The following is a 13157-nucleotide window of genomic DNA, read 5'->3' as shown; positions in this document are numbered from 1 at the left end:
TCTCAGATAAAAAATCTGAAAAAAAACGAGCGTGGAAAAGTCTGTCTTGTTGTGAAGGTGTTAACGTATTCGCCTGCCACATTTGAGGTCCTAGGTTCGATTCCTGGTAGAGTTGATATAAAATATTTGTTTTGAAGGTGCTTTTATACTGCAATATTTTACTTTCTCCGTACTAGTATAGGAAGCGAAAGACTGATCACCGTATTTTACGTGTATTAGATTATGGGTCGGCAACGTTTTGTTGTAAAAGAGCCAAATATTTTATGTGGCGAATATTGCTGGTCGTACTTGGGCCATAATTTCATGTGATGCAAGTCAGAACTTCCAATTAATAGGGCAATTTGCTTGCTGAATACGGCTTTTGCACATAATATAGACATATTTTGAATGTTGGAGGACCGGTAGCTGACCGGTGTAGAGGAGCCAAATAGCTCGCGACGGTGGCATGGTTCTCGGCTCAATATCTGCACAGTATCCATGTGTATTAAATTACTAATATTACGACTATTATGATTTTTTCGTTATTATTATTATTATTGTTTATACTATTTATTTATATGTATGTGTACATCTATGTATACATTTTTGTGTGTGTATGTGTGCGCATATATAATTATAGATATCAACTACGGTAACTAGAACATAAAATAAAAATAATATAAATGAATGCCTCGACACGGGTTATGTCTAGTGAGGTGTTCATATAATAAATAAAAAAAAAACCTTTGTGAAATAAATAAAAATAAAAAACCGGTTCGTATGGGCAGATTATCAGTTATATGCTTACTGTTCGTTTATTTATTTATTTTTATTTATTTGACTTATTGTACATAATGTGATTTGTACATTGGAGGGCTTATTGCCAAACGGCAGTTTCTTCTAACCATCCAATAAAATAATAGTTTAATTTTTGTAATTCAAGTTACAGAACATATTCAATAGAAAATAAATATTAAAAAGTTTAAGATATATAAAAATAGAAATAAACGTATTTGTTTATAAATTACCTTAAATCAAAATTATTACATAAGGAGAAAAAGTAAAAAAAACATTTTTGATGGTGGATGGGAGATTCCAGTCCCAGATCACAGTCGAGCCGCATAAACACTATATGAGTTAGAGAAGAAAGAGGAATTGTGAATGGGTATTAAGAGAGTGCCTTGGGAATTAGAACGAAGAGGAAACCATAAACTGATAGGCGTTGAAATTTTTCACGCAGGTATATATAAGCGTTATTACTATGAAGTTTATCGAACAGAAGTGAGAGGGAGTAATAGTCTCTCCGCCGTCTAATTTTGAGCCTATTCAGTTGCCTACGATAATTAGAAATGTAGTCATATTTCCAAAGACCAAAAATGTACCTTATGCATGTATTCTGCAGTCGTTCTTGTTTATCGAGTTGCTCACAGTTTAAATCAGTCATGGAAACATCAGCGTTATCTAGAATGGGTAGCAGTAATGCTTTTACATTAGTGCATTTAGTATGAATGGGTAAGAATTTAATTTTTATTGGAAATGTTATTCAACCAGATATTCACAATTTGCGCAATGGATTAAATAGCTCATGAAATAAAGTTGACTACGAATGTCAAATAAGCAAATAAATATGTCATTACAATATTTATGTATTCATTTAAAAAATAAAATGCTAATTATATATTTTTATGACGGATGTCGTACAATAGATATTGTAGATTTTTGAATTAGAGACGCGCAGTATTTCGTCCAAATGTGAATATAATACCAGACTCCAGCTATTTTTTTACTCGAAAGATGGTTGCATTGGAAAACACGGGGTTTAAAAATGTACGAATATTGTGATATTCAATTTAAAAATCATTTTTTAACGCGATCTCTCAGGCTGATAATGTATGTACGATATGGGCACAAATGTCGAGATCCGTGCATTATGTCAAGCTGAGGCAGCAATTATCGACACAATCAAGAAAATAGTTTAGAGTTGGTTTGGACATGAAGGCCGAATGGACGGACGGCAAATGAACGTTAAAAGATAACAAAATAAAATGTTTAAGTTAGTAAATGATCTTCCCTATTTAACAGCAACTAGAGAACTTTTTAAACAAACTAAGCTATAAAATAAAACGGAACTTTTTCAACAAGAATCATTAAAATTTATCCATAAATTAACCACTGAAGAATTTGTAGACGAAGAACTAAAACTTGTAAAAAGTTCTAGTAAACATGGACGTCATACAAGAATATCATAAAAATATCAAATGCAACTTTCTAAAACAAGACAAGGACAATCGAGACTAGTAAACCGGGTACTGAAATTATACAATATACAACCAGACAAAACTAAACAAAAGATTCAGACAAACTTTTCAAAAGATGTAAACAATATTATTTTATACAACAGAGTATGAATAAAAAATGTATATTTAATTTTTGTAAAATGAATGTAATAATCCGCAAGGGTTAATAAATAAATTTTAAATAAAAAAAAAGATTAACGATGCGTATGTTGATGGATGCAAACAACGAGGAAAACCGAGAAAGACATGGCATAACTAAATACAATAAATACTTTAAAGAGTTAAATTCTGATTTTAGGTTCTTTAATTTTGACGTACTCGAATAATTGTCCATAAAACTAAAATAAAATAGCAAAAGAAACTAAATAAGTAAGTTATTATAAAGTCCTTTTGAAAGTGTACAAGTATTGTGACATTCAAAGCCACGTGCGTGATACTTTTAAAGCCCGAAATGTTTGAAGCACGCCCTAGTTATAGAAGTGGCACTTAATATAAGTAAATTGTGTTTATTTTGCGCGAGTATGGTAGGGAAGTTATTAAGGGTGTATGAAGTGCCGTGCCGAGGATTCTAAGCAAATTGTCGAGTGACACGAATGATTTGTGTACCCACACACTCCGGCCTTTATGAGTGCGAGATTGTTTTCAGCAGTAAAGATGCTATCGCCAGCATTGAAATATTCTGATTGAGTGATTTGTTTGAGGGAAATCATGGTAAAATTGAACTTGATGACTTGCCGATAAATGAACGATGTTGTTTTTATTTGTTTTACATGTAAATTATTTATCACATGGGAATAATTTGTTAAGTGGTTCACGCATGCGCGTACATAACGATAAAATATATTATTGCATTTAATGTTTTGAAGTGAAGCGTACATATTTTTTTAAATTTTATTTTATTTATTTTCTTTGCACCACAACAAGCCTTGAGGCAATTACAGTGGTGAATAACAGCACAGTACACCCACGCTTGAGAAAAACTTTTCTTTGTGTTCTCACCAGGAAACGAACTCAGAACCATCCGTGTGAGTCAAGCATCTTATTTATTTATTAAGGACTTCTTTTTCTTCTAGTGCCTTGCGGGTCACCCCGACGTTGGCGATCACTACAGCGAAAGCATATGTATTTGTCCTGCGCTAAGTTTACATTTCGCAGCCAGGACGACTGGATATTGATGTACTTGCCATAGTGATTCCTTGAAAAAGATGACCAGAGTGGTTTCTTGTTTGTTATTTTCTGTCGGGGTTATCTTTCCTTAGCTGGTTGGTTTTGGTTTTGAAGCGCCAAAAACTCGCCTTTCATCTTCTCGTTATCTGCTGTGATCACACCGTTATGAGTGTGATCCCATTATATTATATATATTTGGATAATTTATGTAGCGCCATTTTTGTGAAAATCACCTCAAGGGCGCTGTACAATAAATAAATATCCCAGCATGTCTTGCAGCTACAGAGCGCATGAACGGTTGGAATTCTAGACCCCATTTACTAAATTTAGATATTTGATAAAATTTACCTATTGAAGCTAGATTACTAATCATCTTGCAGCTACAAAGTGGATGGACGAATAAAATACTTGCAACTTAAAACTATCAATAAATTTTCAAAAATGGTCATAAGCCATGTACATGTCTAGACTTCCATATTCCCATTGCCCGAGGTTCGCAACGTGGATGCTAACGAGTTGGACTAGTCAGTAGTTTTGCCGGTGGAATGCAACTGGGCGTTCGCAGTATTTTTAGAATCGCATCCTCCAGGAAGATGTGACTCACTGCGACCTTACTGACAGTTCGAACCCCATTTTTTTATGGACTTAGTACATCAAAAAATGGCAAACACGTATCCTTAAAATACATACAGGCACAATTGAAATAAAATACAAATAAAGAAAATAACCTCTACTCCTCGGAGGCCACCTTTTTTATTCGTACTTTTTGAAGAGAAAACATTTTTTGAAAGCGAATGAGTCTGATTCGTGACGCTTCAAAGTGAAACGCTCATTTGGCTAAACTCGGAGATGCCGAGCAAAAACTAAAAAGTATATGGGCGACAAAAAATTAAATCCAATCTATCTTCATAAGAAATAGTCTGAGCTAATCCATGTAATTTAATACAGTGTGAACGTCCGAGCTTGTCCGACAAAATTGACAACTTGAAACTCCAGCTCTGTGTTTTATGAGATATTTCCTCGAGTTTTGTGATATGGATATTATGTATAAACGCAGGCATTGTCCACAATGTAGGAGATCAAGAAGTAATAATCGTTTCACGCTAAGTAAAAATGTGTCAACACCTTAGGTACAGGTGTTTCGCAATTTACTCATTGTCCATCTATTGTTTATCCAATCTACAAACTCTTCCGAGTTCCCCGGTAAACTACGGCAGCAAACCGTGTTTTGCAATGACCCTCGGTTGATGATCGCGGGTACTATGCAGTTCAACACCTGGATGCGTTTTCACCTGCACCTTCCATGATGTACGCCGGTGTACGTGTCAGGGTGCGCCGTGTCTGTGGACGTCCCTTTCTTCCCGTTGCTGACGTTCGACGTGGATGGAATAATGTACAGGTGCCGTGTGTCGCAGATCATCCTTATGTGTCGAGTGCTTAAAGACCAGATCAAGGTACCCTCTTAAGTCATATGCATCATTTGTCCGTCATCATATTGCGTCTAGTAAAATGGCCTTCAGGAATTTTATAATTACTGTTTAACTTAGGATGGACTTCCGTAAATAAACAGCTTGTAACTACCAAATTTCTTTATTCTTCTTATTATTATTTTCTTAGATTTATTTACATATCTCTTTGTATGCACCTGTGAAACAGTTTCAAATCGACAGCCCAAGAAAGATCCAACCCCTGATGAAAAGAGTAATAATGCCGGCAGTTTTTAGGGCAGTATAGTGGTTGAGTAAGCATCCACTACCCTCCATCTTATGCTTCACGCCGGATTTTAATACGAACCGCCATCTTATAGGTATGGAAATGAATTAGAAAAAATATTCGATATCTTCAATACAAATTCTGTTCATGAATTAAAACGAATTCTCACTCGTTATTTTTTAGAAAAATAATGGATTTATTTTTAAATATATTATTAATGCCTAGACTTCCATATTACCCTACTCAAAAATGTTTTCCCTCTCTGTTGAAATAAACTTTAAAAAAAACAAATAATAGATTGTTATCCTAATTTTCTATCCGACCTCTCTCTTATTAATATCCCATTCCTATTCATATTCTAACTCTCCTACCCCCACCCAATAAACATATATTATTACATGGATGTATTGTATTTAATACTAACTTACTAATTTGTGTATATTATATTACTAACACATGTGTAAATATGTAAAAAACAAAAAACTCGACACCTGCCACTGGCCAGAACACCCGAGTTGAGAGGTGAAAAGGCCATAAAAAACGAAGAAGAAGAAGTATATATATGTATATTGTGTAAGAATGTAAGTATATGTGTTTGGGTGTGAGAGTATTGTATGTATGTGACAATGTGTAGTGAATATAAGTGGACTTATTGAACAACGATTATAAAAAATTATCTGTTTTTTAAAAAGTTAATGAGTAAACCTATCATTCACCTTATCGATCGATGTAAAATTGTTAAGAAGGCTCCGGCCTAAAATTCGAATTTAAAAATATGTAAAAAAAAGTAACAAAAAACAATACATATAAATAAATATTTGTAAGTACTCATTATTCACGGGGACCCGTCACAAGAGATCTTCACAAGTCGCAGTGACGTCAAGAGCTTGAATACCACTGACCCCCACCTCTAATTATAAGAATAAGTATAAGTACTCATATACACACACACATATAATGATTACATACAGTACGCATGTATGTATGTGTAAATAATGTGCAAATAACACATTGATAATTTACGATTTTATTAGGAAATGTTCAATAACAATAAACATTTTTCGAATGTTCCTGGACAAATAATGTCCTCTGAAATCAAAAAACTAACAATAACAATTACCAAACGTGAATATTGTTAAGGGTTCTCTACGTCTATTAAATAATATTCGTTTACACTGTAAATAAAATCAATAAAACAGTTATAATAATTACGGTAAAATGATTTAAATAATTTAAAGAAAAATAATGGACTGGAAGTATATTCAGAATTAGAAAATATTTATTATGCAGATATTTCAGAACTCAGTCGGGCGGCAAATTGAATAAAAATGCAGGAAATTCGAGGCAGAAGATTACTTCGGTAATGTATTGCAGAGAAGCTGTAAGCGCTTTTGTCTATTTGGCGGGAAATGCATTTCTAGTGCATATTTCTGTGTTCATTATTCACACAGGGATTGTGGTTGCTTTGCCTCTTCCTTGTAATACATACGTTTCCCACAACATGTGTTTTTGCAGATTCTCGCAAAAAACGCCGCCATACTGACAGAGAAATGATTTAATAAAGCTTCAATTCTAGGAGATGTGAAAAATGTAATTCTAGCTAAAATAGTACTTCTTCTAATGAGTGTACCATATTAAATATTCATCATCGTCATTCTCTTTCAACACCCAGTGGCGCAAAGGGCACCGCATTGGTAAACCCAATGCAACGTATTTCGATCATCCGACGCAAGAAGGTTTTTTTTTATTTATATTTTTTCCATTATTAATTATAATTAATAATAAAAATAATGTGACCTCACTGGGGTTCCCCGTGCCGAGGAAACTTAACAATATACTTTTTTTAAAATATTTTTATATTTGAGAATAAACAAAGAAGACTAACTTAATAAACAGAGATAATTAACAAAATGTTCAGACAGTTTTAAACACTACTTATTTATTTTTATAATTTAAAATGTACATTAATATTAATTATATTACAAAACGCAAAATGAAAGAACAAAAACATAACATGAGCTATACACTAGGGGAGCAGTTGATTGAATTTTTATTTTATTTATTCATATTTTACTCTTACAAACTATAAACAATAATAAAAATAATGTGACCTCACTGAGGTTACCCGTGCTAAGGACACTTAACAACATAATTTTTTGAAATGTTTTTACAATTGAGAATAAACAAAAAAAACCAACTTAATAAACAGAGATAATTAACAATATATTAAGACTATTTTAAAAACAAGGTATATATGTACATCTATTTAATTTATAGTACAAAACGCACAATGAAAATAACAAAAACCTAACATAAGCTTGTAGAGCAGTTGATTCAATATTGGTTTGGGCGAATGAGACAATCCAATTTACTACTACCTAGCTCCACTATCCATTTTTTAATGGCCCTTTTAAACATTTTCTCGTTACTAATTGTTTTAATAGATAGTGGAAGTAGGATATAGATTTTAATTTAATAATACTTAAAATCCCTTTGTCCGAAAGTGGTATTAGTTTGTATTTGTTTAAGTTGTCTTTGTGTTGGAATCTAGTGATTACATTATTTGCATGTAATATATTGTAGGAATTATGTCTTTCATTTGAGAAAGAGTAGTTTTTGAATCTGTAAGTGAGTATTGTTTTAGCGTATAATTGTTTTGGTGTCATAAGTTGTGATTTGTGGAATATTTCTTCAGTAGATGTCTGTATCGGGACTGAGTATTATTTTAATTATGCATTTTTGTGCAACAAATACACTATTTAAAACTGTGTCACTCGCACCACCCCAACCGATTATACCGTACTCCAAAATTGATTGGCACAATGCAAAATAAATATTTTAAAGTTCTTGTACATTAATTAGGTTAGGTGACCAGTTTTGTGAATAGTTGCAGTTTTAACAACTAATAAAGACTTTTTACCCTTTGTTTTTCAGAAATCATAGTTGACAAAAATCACACTCACGGAGGTTGGGAAACTAAAAATAAAATACTTGAACTCATTGAAATAGCATTATATAGACACATTAGTTAAACCGAAAAAAATTGATAATGATCATAAGATAAAAATAACTTTATTTAATTTACTTTCATATATTTTGAATTCTCTATCCTTACCTCTGTTTTGTATAAATACATTGAACTCCTTAATAAAGATACCAGTCTCGCGATGTCGATGTCCAAGATGTCGCGAAAGCGATGAAACCGGCTACGGATATTCCAAATTTGTGGATTAAAGTATTTTATTTACATAATAGATTTCAATGAACTTCCATCAAGACATTTCACTTACAAACTTAAATGTTTTAACAACAGTTGAAACCGATGTTCCACGTCCACCCTAACAGGAATCGAATCTAGAACCGCAAGAATGGTAGGCGAATGTGCTTACCTCTTCAAAACGAGTCGTTATTATCTCCACTCGATTTCCCTTTTCAGGACTTTTACTTGAGAGCAGCCATCGAGTTGAAACACTCGTCCAGGGTTCTGGTTCTATTTTAAACATGGAACTGTATTCTTCATCCGCCTGGACGCAGTTATTAAATGTTACCAAATTGCATTGTATGTAATCACTTACTGACTTTCTTTTGTCTACCGGTTTTAAGACGTATCTGTCTCTTCATCGGGACACCAATTGAACTAACATGCAAATTCTACTATAGACCTTGTATACCATATCGTTATATATATCCGCCGTTGCGCTCCAAAATACTTTGCTGAGAATTTCATTTTCCTTTCTAATTATGGGTCTTAAGTTGTAAAATTAGATCAGTTTGTATAGTGGCCACTTAAACCAGCCAATGACAGGTCATAAGCCCTGTAAATGCCTAGACTTCCATATTCCCTTCTTGGAGGTATTCTCCATCCCTGTTGTAATTTGTTAGTCCGATTTTTGGTTGGCTGGAAGATATTCTCAGATAAAAAAAATCCCGAAAGAATGCGTGGAGATAAATCCACCTCATGGGGTACTGGTTATTAGTTACACGTCAATCCTGCTGGGAATTGAACTCGAGACCACGTGCATTTCGAGCATATGTACTTTTCATTGTTCTCAAAGGCTGAGTAATTAACCTTTAATCAGGATATTTATCTGAGGATAGGCATAAAACATTCAAGTTGTACATAAATTATTATTATTTGTGGAAGTTCATAATAAACGTTTAGGAAATGTTTCCAGACGGAAACTATTTTTTTTTATTATTTCATTTATTTACAATTTTAAAAAACCCGTTAGGGTTACATTAGAAATTTAATATTGTCTAGTCATTTTATGTCTCGTCTAGTCTAGTTAGTTCAGTCATCATGTGCTTTTTCAGATTGATTTTAAATTTACAGATAGTGTTTTTCTGGGTTATTATGCCGTGTTTGTGGGCTTTGTATTGCCGACGTTTCGGAGCACATTGCAGTGTCCATCTTCAGGGCTGAATGTATGAGTGTAGTTTTTAGTGTGTTTAATTGTGAGGAATTTGTACCGTGTCGCAGTCGGGCAATGTATGTGGTTAAGTGTGTGGAGTTTGTACCGTGGGCTTTGGAAGCATCGGGTACCATGAGGTTCGTAGTCGTAACCCATCATCCCTGTTTATGTTATTAGGATGCTTGTATATTTCTATGGCTTCCTTTATTAAACGGGCTTGATGGTACCCGGTGCTTCCAAAGCCCACGGTACAAACTCCACACACTTTGGGGGCGTGGCCAATGCAATGAACCGTTTTCGTGGACATTTATATTTATAAATTTAAAAATATTTTTTATACCACTAATAAGTACAGAAAAAATATTTTCTCACACACCCTCATCGATTTAAAATTGTTAAAAGAAGTGATACTTTCCTATTAATGTTCAAGAATTTTTTAATTAAATTTTCTAACCGTGTTATTTGAAACACGTGTAAAATAAGGTTCCAATTTTTATTTTACACCCCGATTTTTATTATTCATCTGCTTTCACACGAACAGTAGTAATGTTTTATACGTAGTTAAATTATATAATGGTAGACAAATACTGTCTATTTTTTACAAATAAGTAAAGGAATGGAATAAAATTAATGATATCACGTTAGCGCATCGGCCCGTTAAGGATGACGGTGTATTTTCTCGCAGCTGTCAACAACATGGAGCAGACAAAATGAATTATGATCTGATGATGTCTGAGAGGCAAAACCTGTCAATCTCACGCGGGCCCTGCAATAACATCACTCAGGATAATAATTCTACAGGATGCCTTTGCGTGTTCCCCCCTTTAAGAACTGCAACTGTGAATTAAAAAAAAAATACAAAACCTTTTTCAAATGGTTTATTTTTCGTTAGTTGTGGTGTCGTGGTAATGGCGCACACTCCAGGTCACGAGACACGAGGTTTGGGTCATGCTATGCTAAAACTTGTTTCATACCTTTGATTAGATGAAAATAGCCTCAAAATATAAATAGATTTATTTGAAAGTCCAAACATTTCTATTACATGTAAGTATATAATATGTACTACCAGGTAACATCCTAGAAAATTCAGTGATTCGGGCCCTCGTTTTATGGCCCAACAGGCCTCAGATAATCGACCCTTCGAGCTTAATTTGATAAGAATTCGGACACCTAGAAATATTGCCCTTTTTGGCCTTGCAATTTATCATTTGTCATCAAGAGTAACTAAATGTAATGAATAATAATCTGTTACCATTAAAAAAAGAATTTTACTTCATATTATTTATCTAAATATTATTTGAGGCCAACTACTTTTAGTCAGAAATAAACAAACTAACCGGGTTGTGGTCCCGTGGCTAGTGGAATGTACTCTCGAATCAGCGGTCCGTACTTCGAACCCCACTCTACCACAACTCGATTCCCATTTTCTCATAGTGATTTATTTACAAATCATTGGAAATGCCCCCTAAAATTGAAATATTTAGGTAAATATATAAGTATGATCCCATTGCCCAGGGTTTGCCACGTAAACGCTTGCAAGTTGGACTAGTCAGTAGTGTTGCCGATAAAATGCAACTGGGCGATCGCAGCATTTTACAGAATCACACTCTCTGTCTAAATGTGACTCACTGCGGCCCTACTGACATTTTCGAACCCCATACGATTCGGGTAAATCATAAGAACGAAAGAATTTATTTAAAAAAAAAAAACAAATTTGGTGAAGCGGGGTTTGAACTTTAGAACTTTAATCCATGAGTCTAAAGGAGCATATCTGGACCAAAACCCGTGGCAAATTATTATTAAAAACCAATAAATTCATCGAATTTAGCAATAATGGTTTGTAATATTAATTGCTTTTATTCACTACGAATCCAAATTAGTAATGCGAATTATTATATTAAAAAGTGATACTAGCGGTCTTATAATTTTTATTCCAATATTTTAATTTCGGTGGCCATTTTCTAATAGTGAGTTATTTACAACTCCTTCAAAATGGCCACCAAAATTAAAATATTAGAGTAAAAATAATATAAATCAAGTTGGGGAAGAACTGGGTTCGAACCTTGGAACTCTGATCCGTGAGTTCGCAACACTAGCCACGGGACCACCACCCGATTCAAGTTGATATTTTGTGTGTATACCGCTTTTTCGACCATATAAAACATTATTGTACTTTTTATAGATTTTGTTTTTTCAATGAAATTATTTCAAATAACATAACATACTAAAATTCAAGACTTATATATCATGAAAAGTAAAAACAATACATGAAGAGACTCTTGTTAAAATAATAGGATATTCCTGGATAAAACTGCTTAAAGCCAATGGAGATTATTTAAAAAAAAATAGTATGTAATGTATGTATACGAAATATATGTAATTATAGAGATAAAAAAAGTAAAGAAAGTAATTGCTAAGATAAAGATTAAATATTCCTCTAATTAAATGATTCCTCATCAAATTTCTGAACCAAGCCAATTAAAATTAAAGTTTTAAACTTGGTTCTCCAACCATCGAGTTTTGATGTAAGTACATCGTTTTATACCGACGGGTCTAGAACCCCTCGATACGTTTATCTACGCATTAAAAGTGTCGAAAACTTTGTTCCACCGAGCAATTTTTCCTTTAATTATGATTTATTAAAATTTTAAATCGTTTTGAGGTTGGCACTTTTTTTCTTGAAAGCCTAATTAAAATATGAGAGAGAAATAAGTATGTTTTGAAATAGAATAAAATTCTGACATAACTGTCACTTTAATAAAACGAACGCCTAGATGTGAAAATAATGTCGCTAAGTTTTGTCCTATTAACAAATAAGAGTATCTAGGGGTCAGACACAAATTATATGCGTCATAAAGTTACCACATTAAAAAAAATATTATTATATTTTTTCCATCTGTTTTACTATCTTTCCGAGTATATGGGTCGAGACGTTATAGGAGCTGGCTTTATAGTCGATCAGTAGATACATACAGACGATCGTTAAGCGTACCGTCTAGGTGATTTCCAAAAGTCATGCAAAATTTATGTTCAAGCGAGCAGTTTTGGCTTGAATTGGGATTTATTGGAGTTTATAATCGCTTTGAAGTGAGCACTTTTTATTACAGAAGCCTATTTAAAATATAAATGAGAACTGTTTTAAATGTTAATGAAGTAAGGAACGCGGACTAATTGTTTGCGGTCATTCCATTGGCTTGTTTCGATCATATGATGTCGATATGACAAGTAGGTAGAACATACCGAGGTAAGATACAGATAGTACAGAAGTTAAGTATACCGTCTCAATATATACAGATGAAGATAGCGTTCATAATCGAGGCACTGATCCCCCTATGGGGAAAAGGCGTAATGTTTTGTTGTTATCCTTTGTAGATTTGTGTTACATCATAGCCACACAGTTAAATCAGTAATTTCAATTAGATACGGAAATAAAATGTTTTTTGTTTATGGTGAAATTGACTTTTGTATAGGCGCTCGGTACCGCAAGTTGAAGTACTTCATTATGCTGAAGATGGTTTGTAAGAAATTTATCTTACGGAAGTACAGTACTATCTGTAGATGCATCCGTCAGACATTAAACTGGAAATGC

The sequence above is a fragment of the Micrasema longulum genome, unplaced genomic scaffold (genome assembly GCF_059751315.1).
Source record: "Micrasema longulum isolate JH-2025_06_02 unplaced genomic scaffold, ASM5975131v1 h1tg001430l, whole genome shotgun sequence".
Taxonomy (NCBI): Eukaryota; Metazoa; Arthropoda; class Insecta; order Trichoptera; family Brachycentridae; genus Micrasema; species Micrasema longulum.
Note: the sequence above shows the minus strand (reverse complement) of the source record.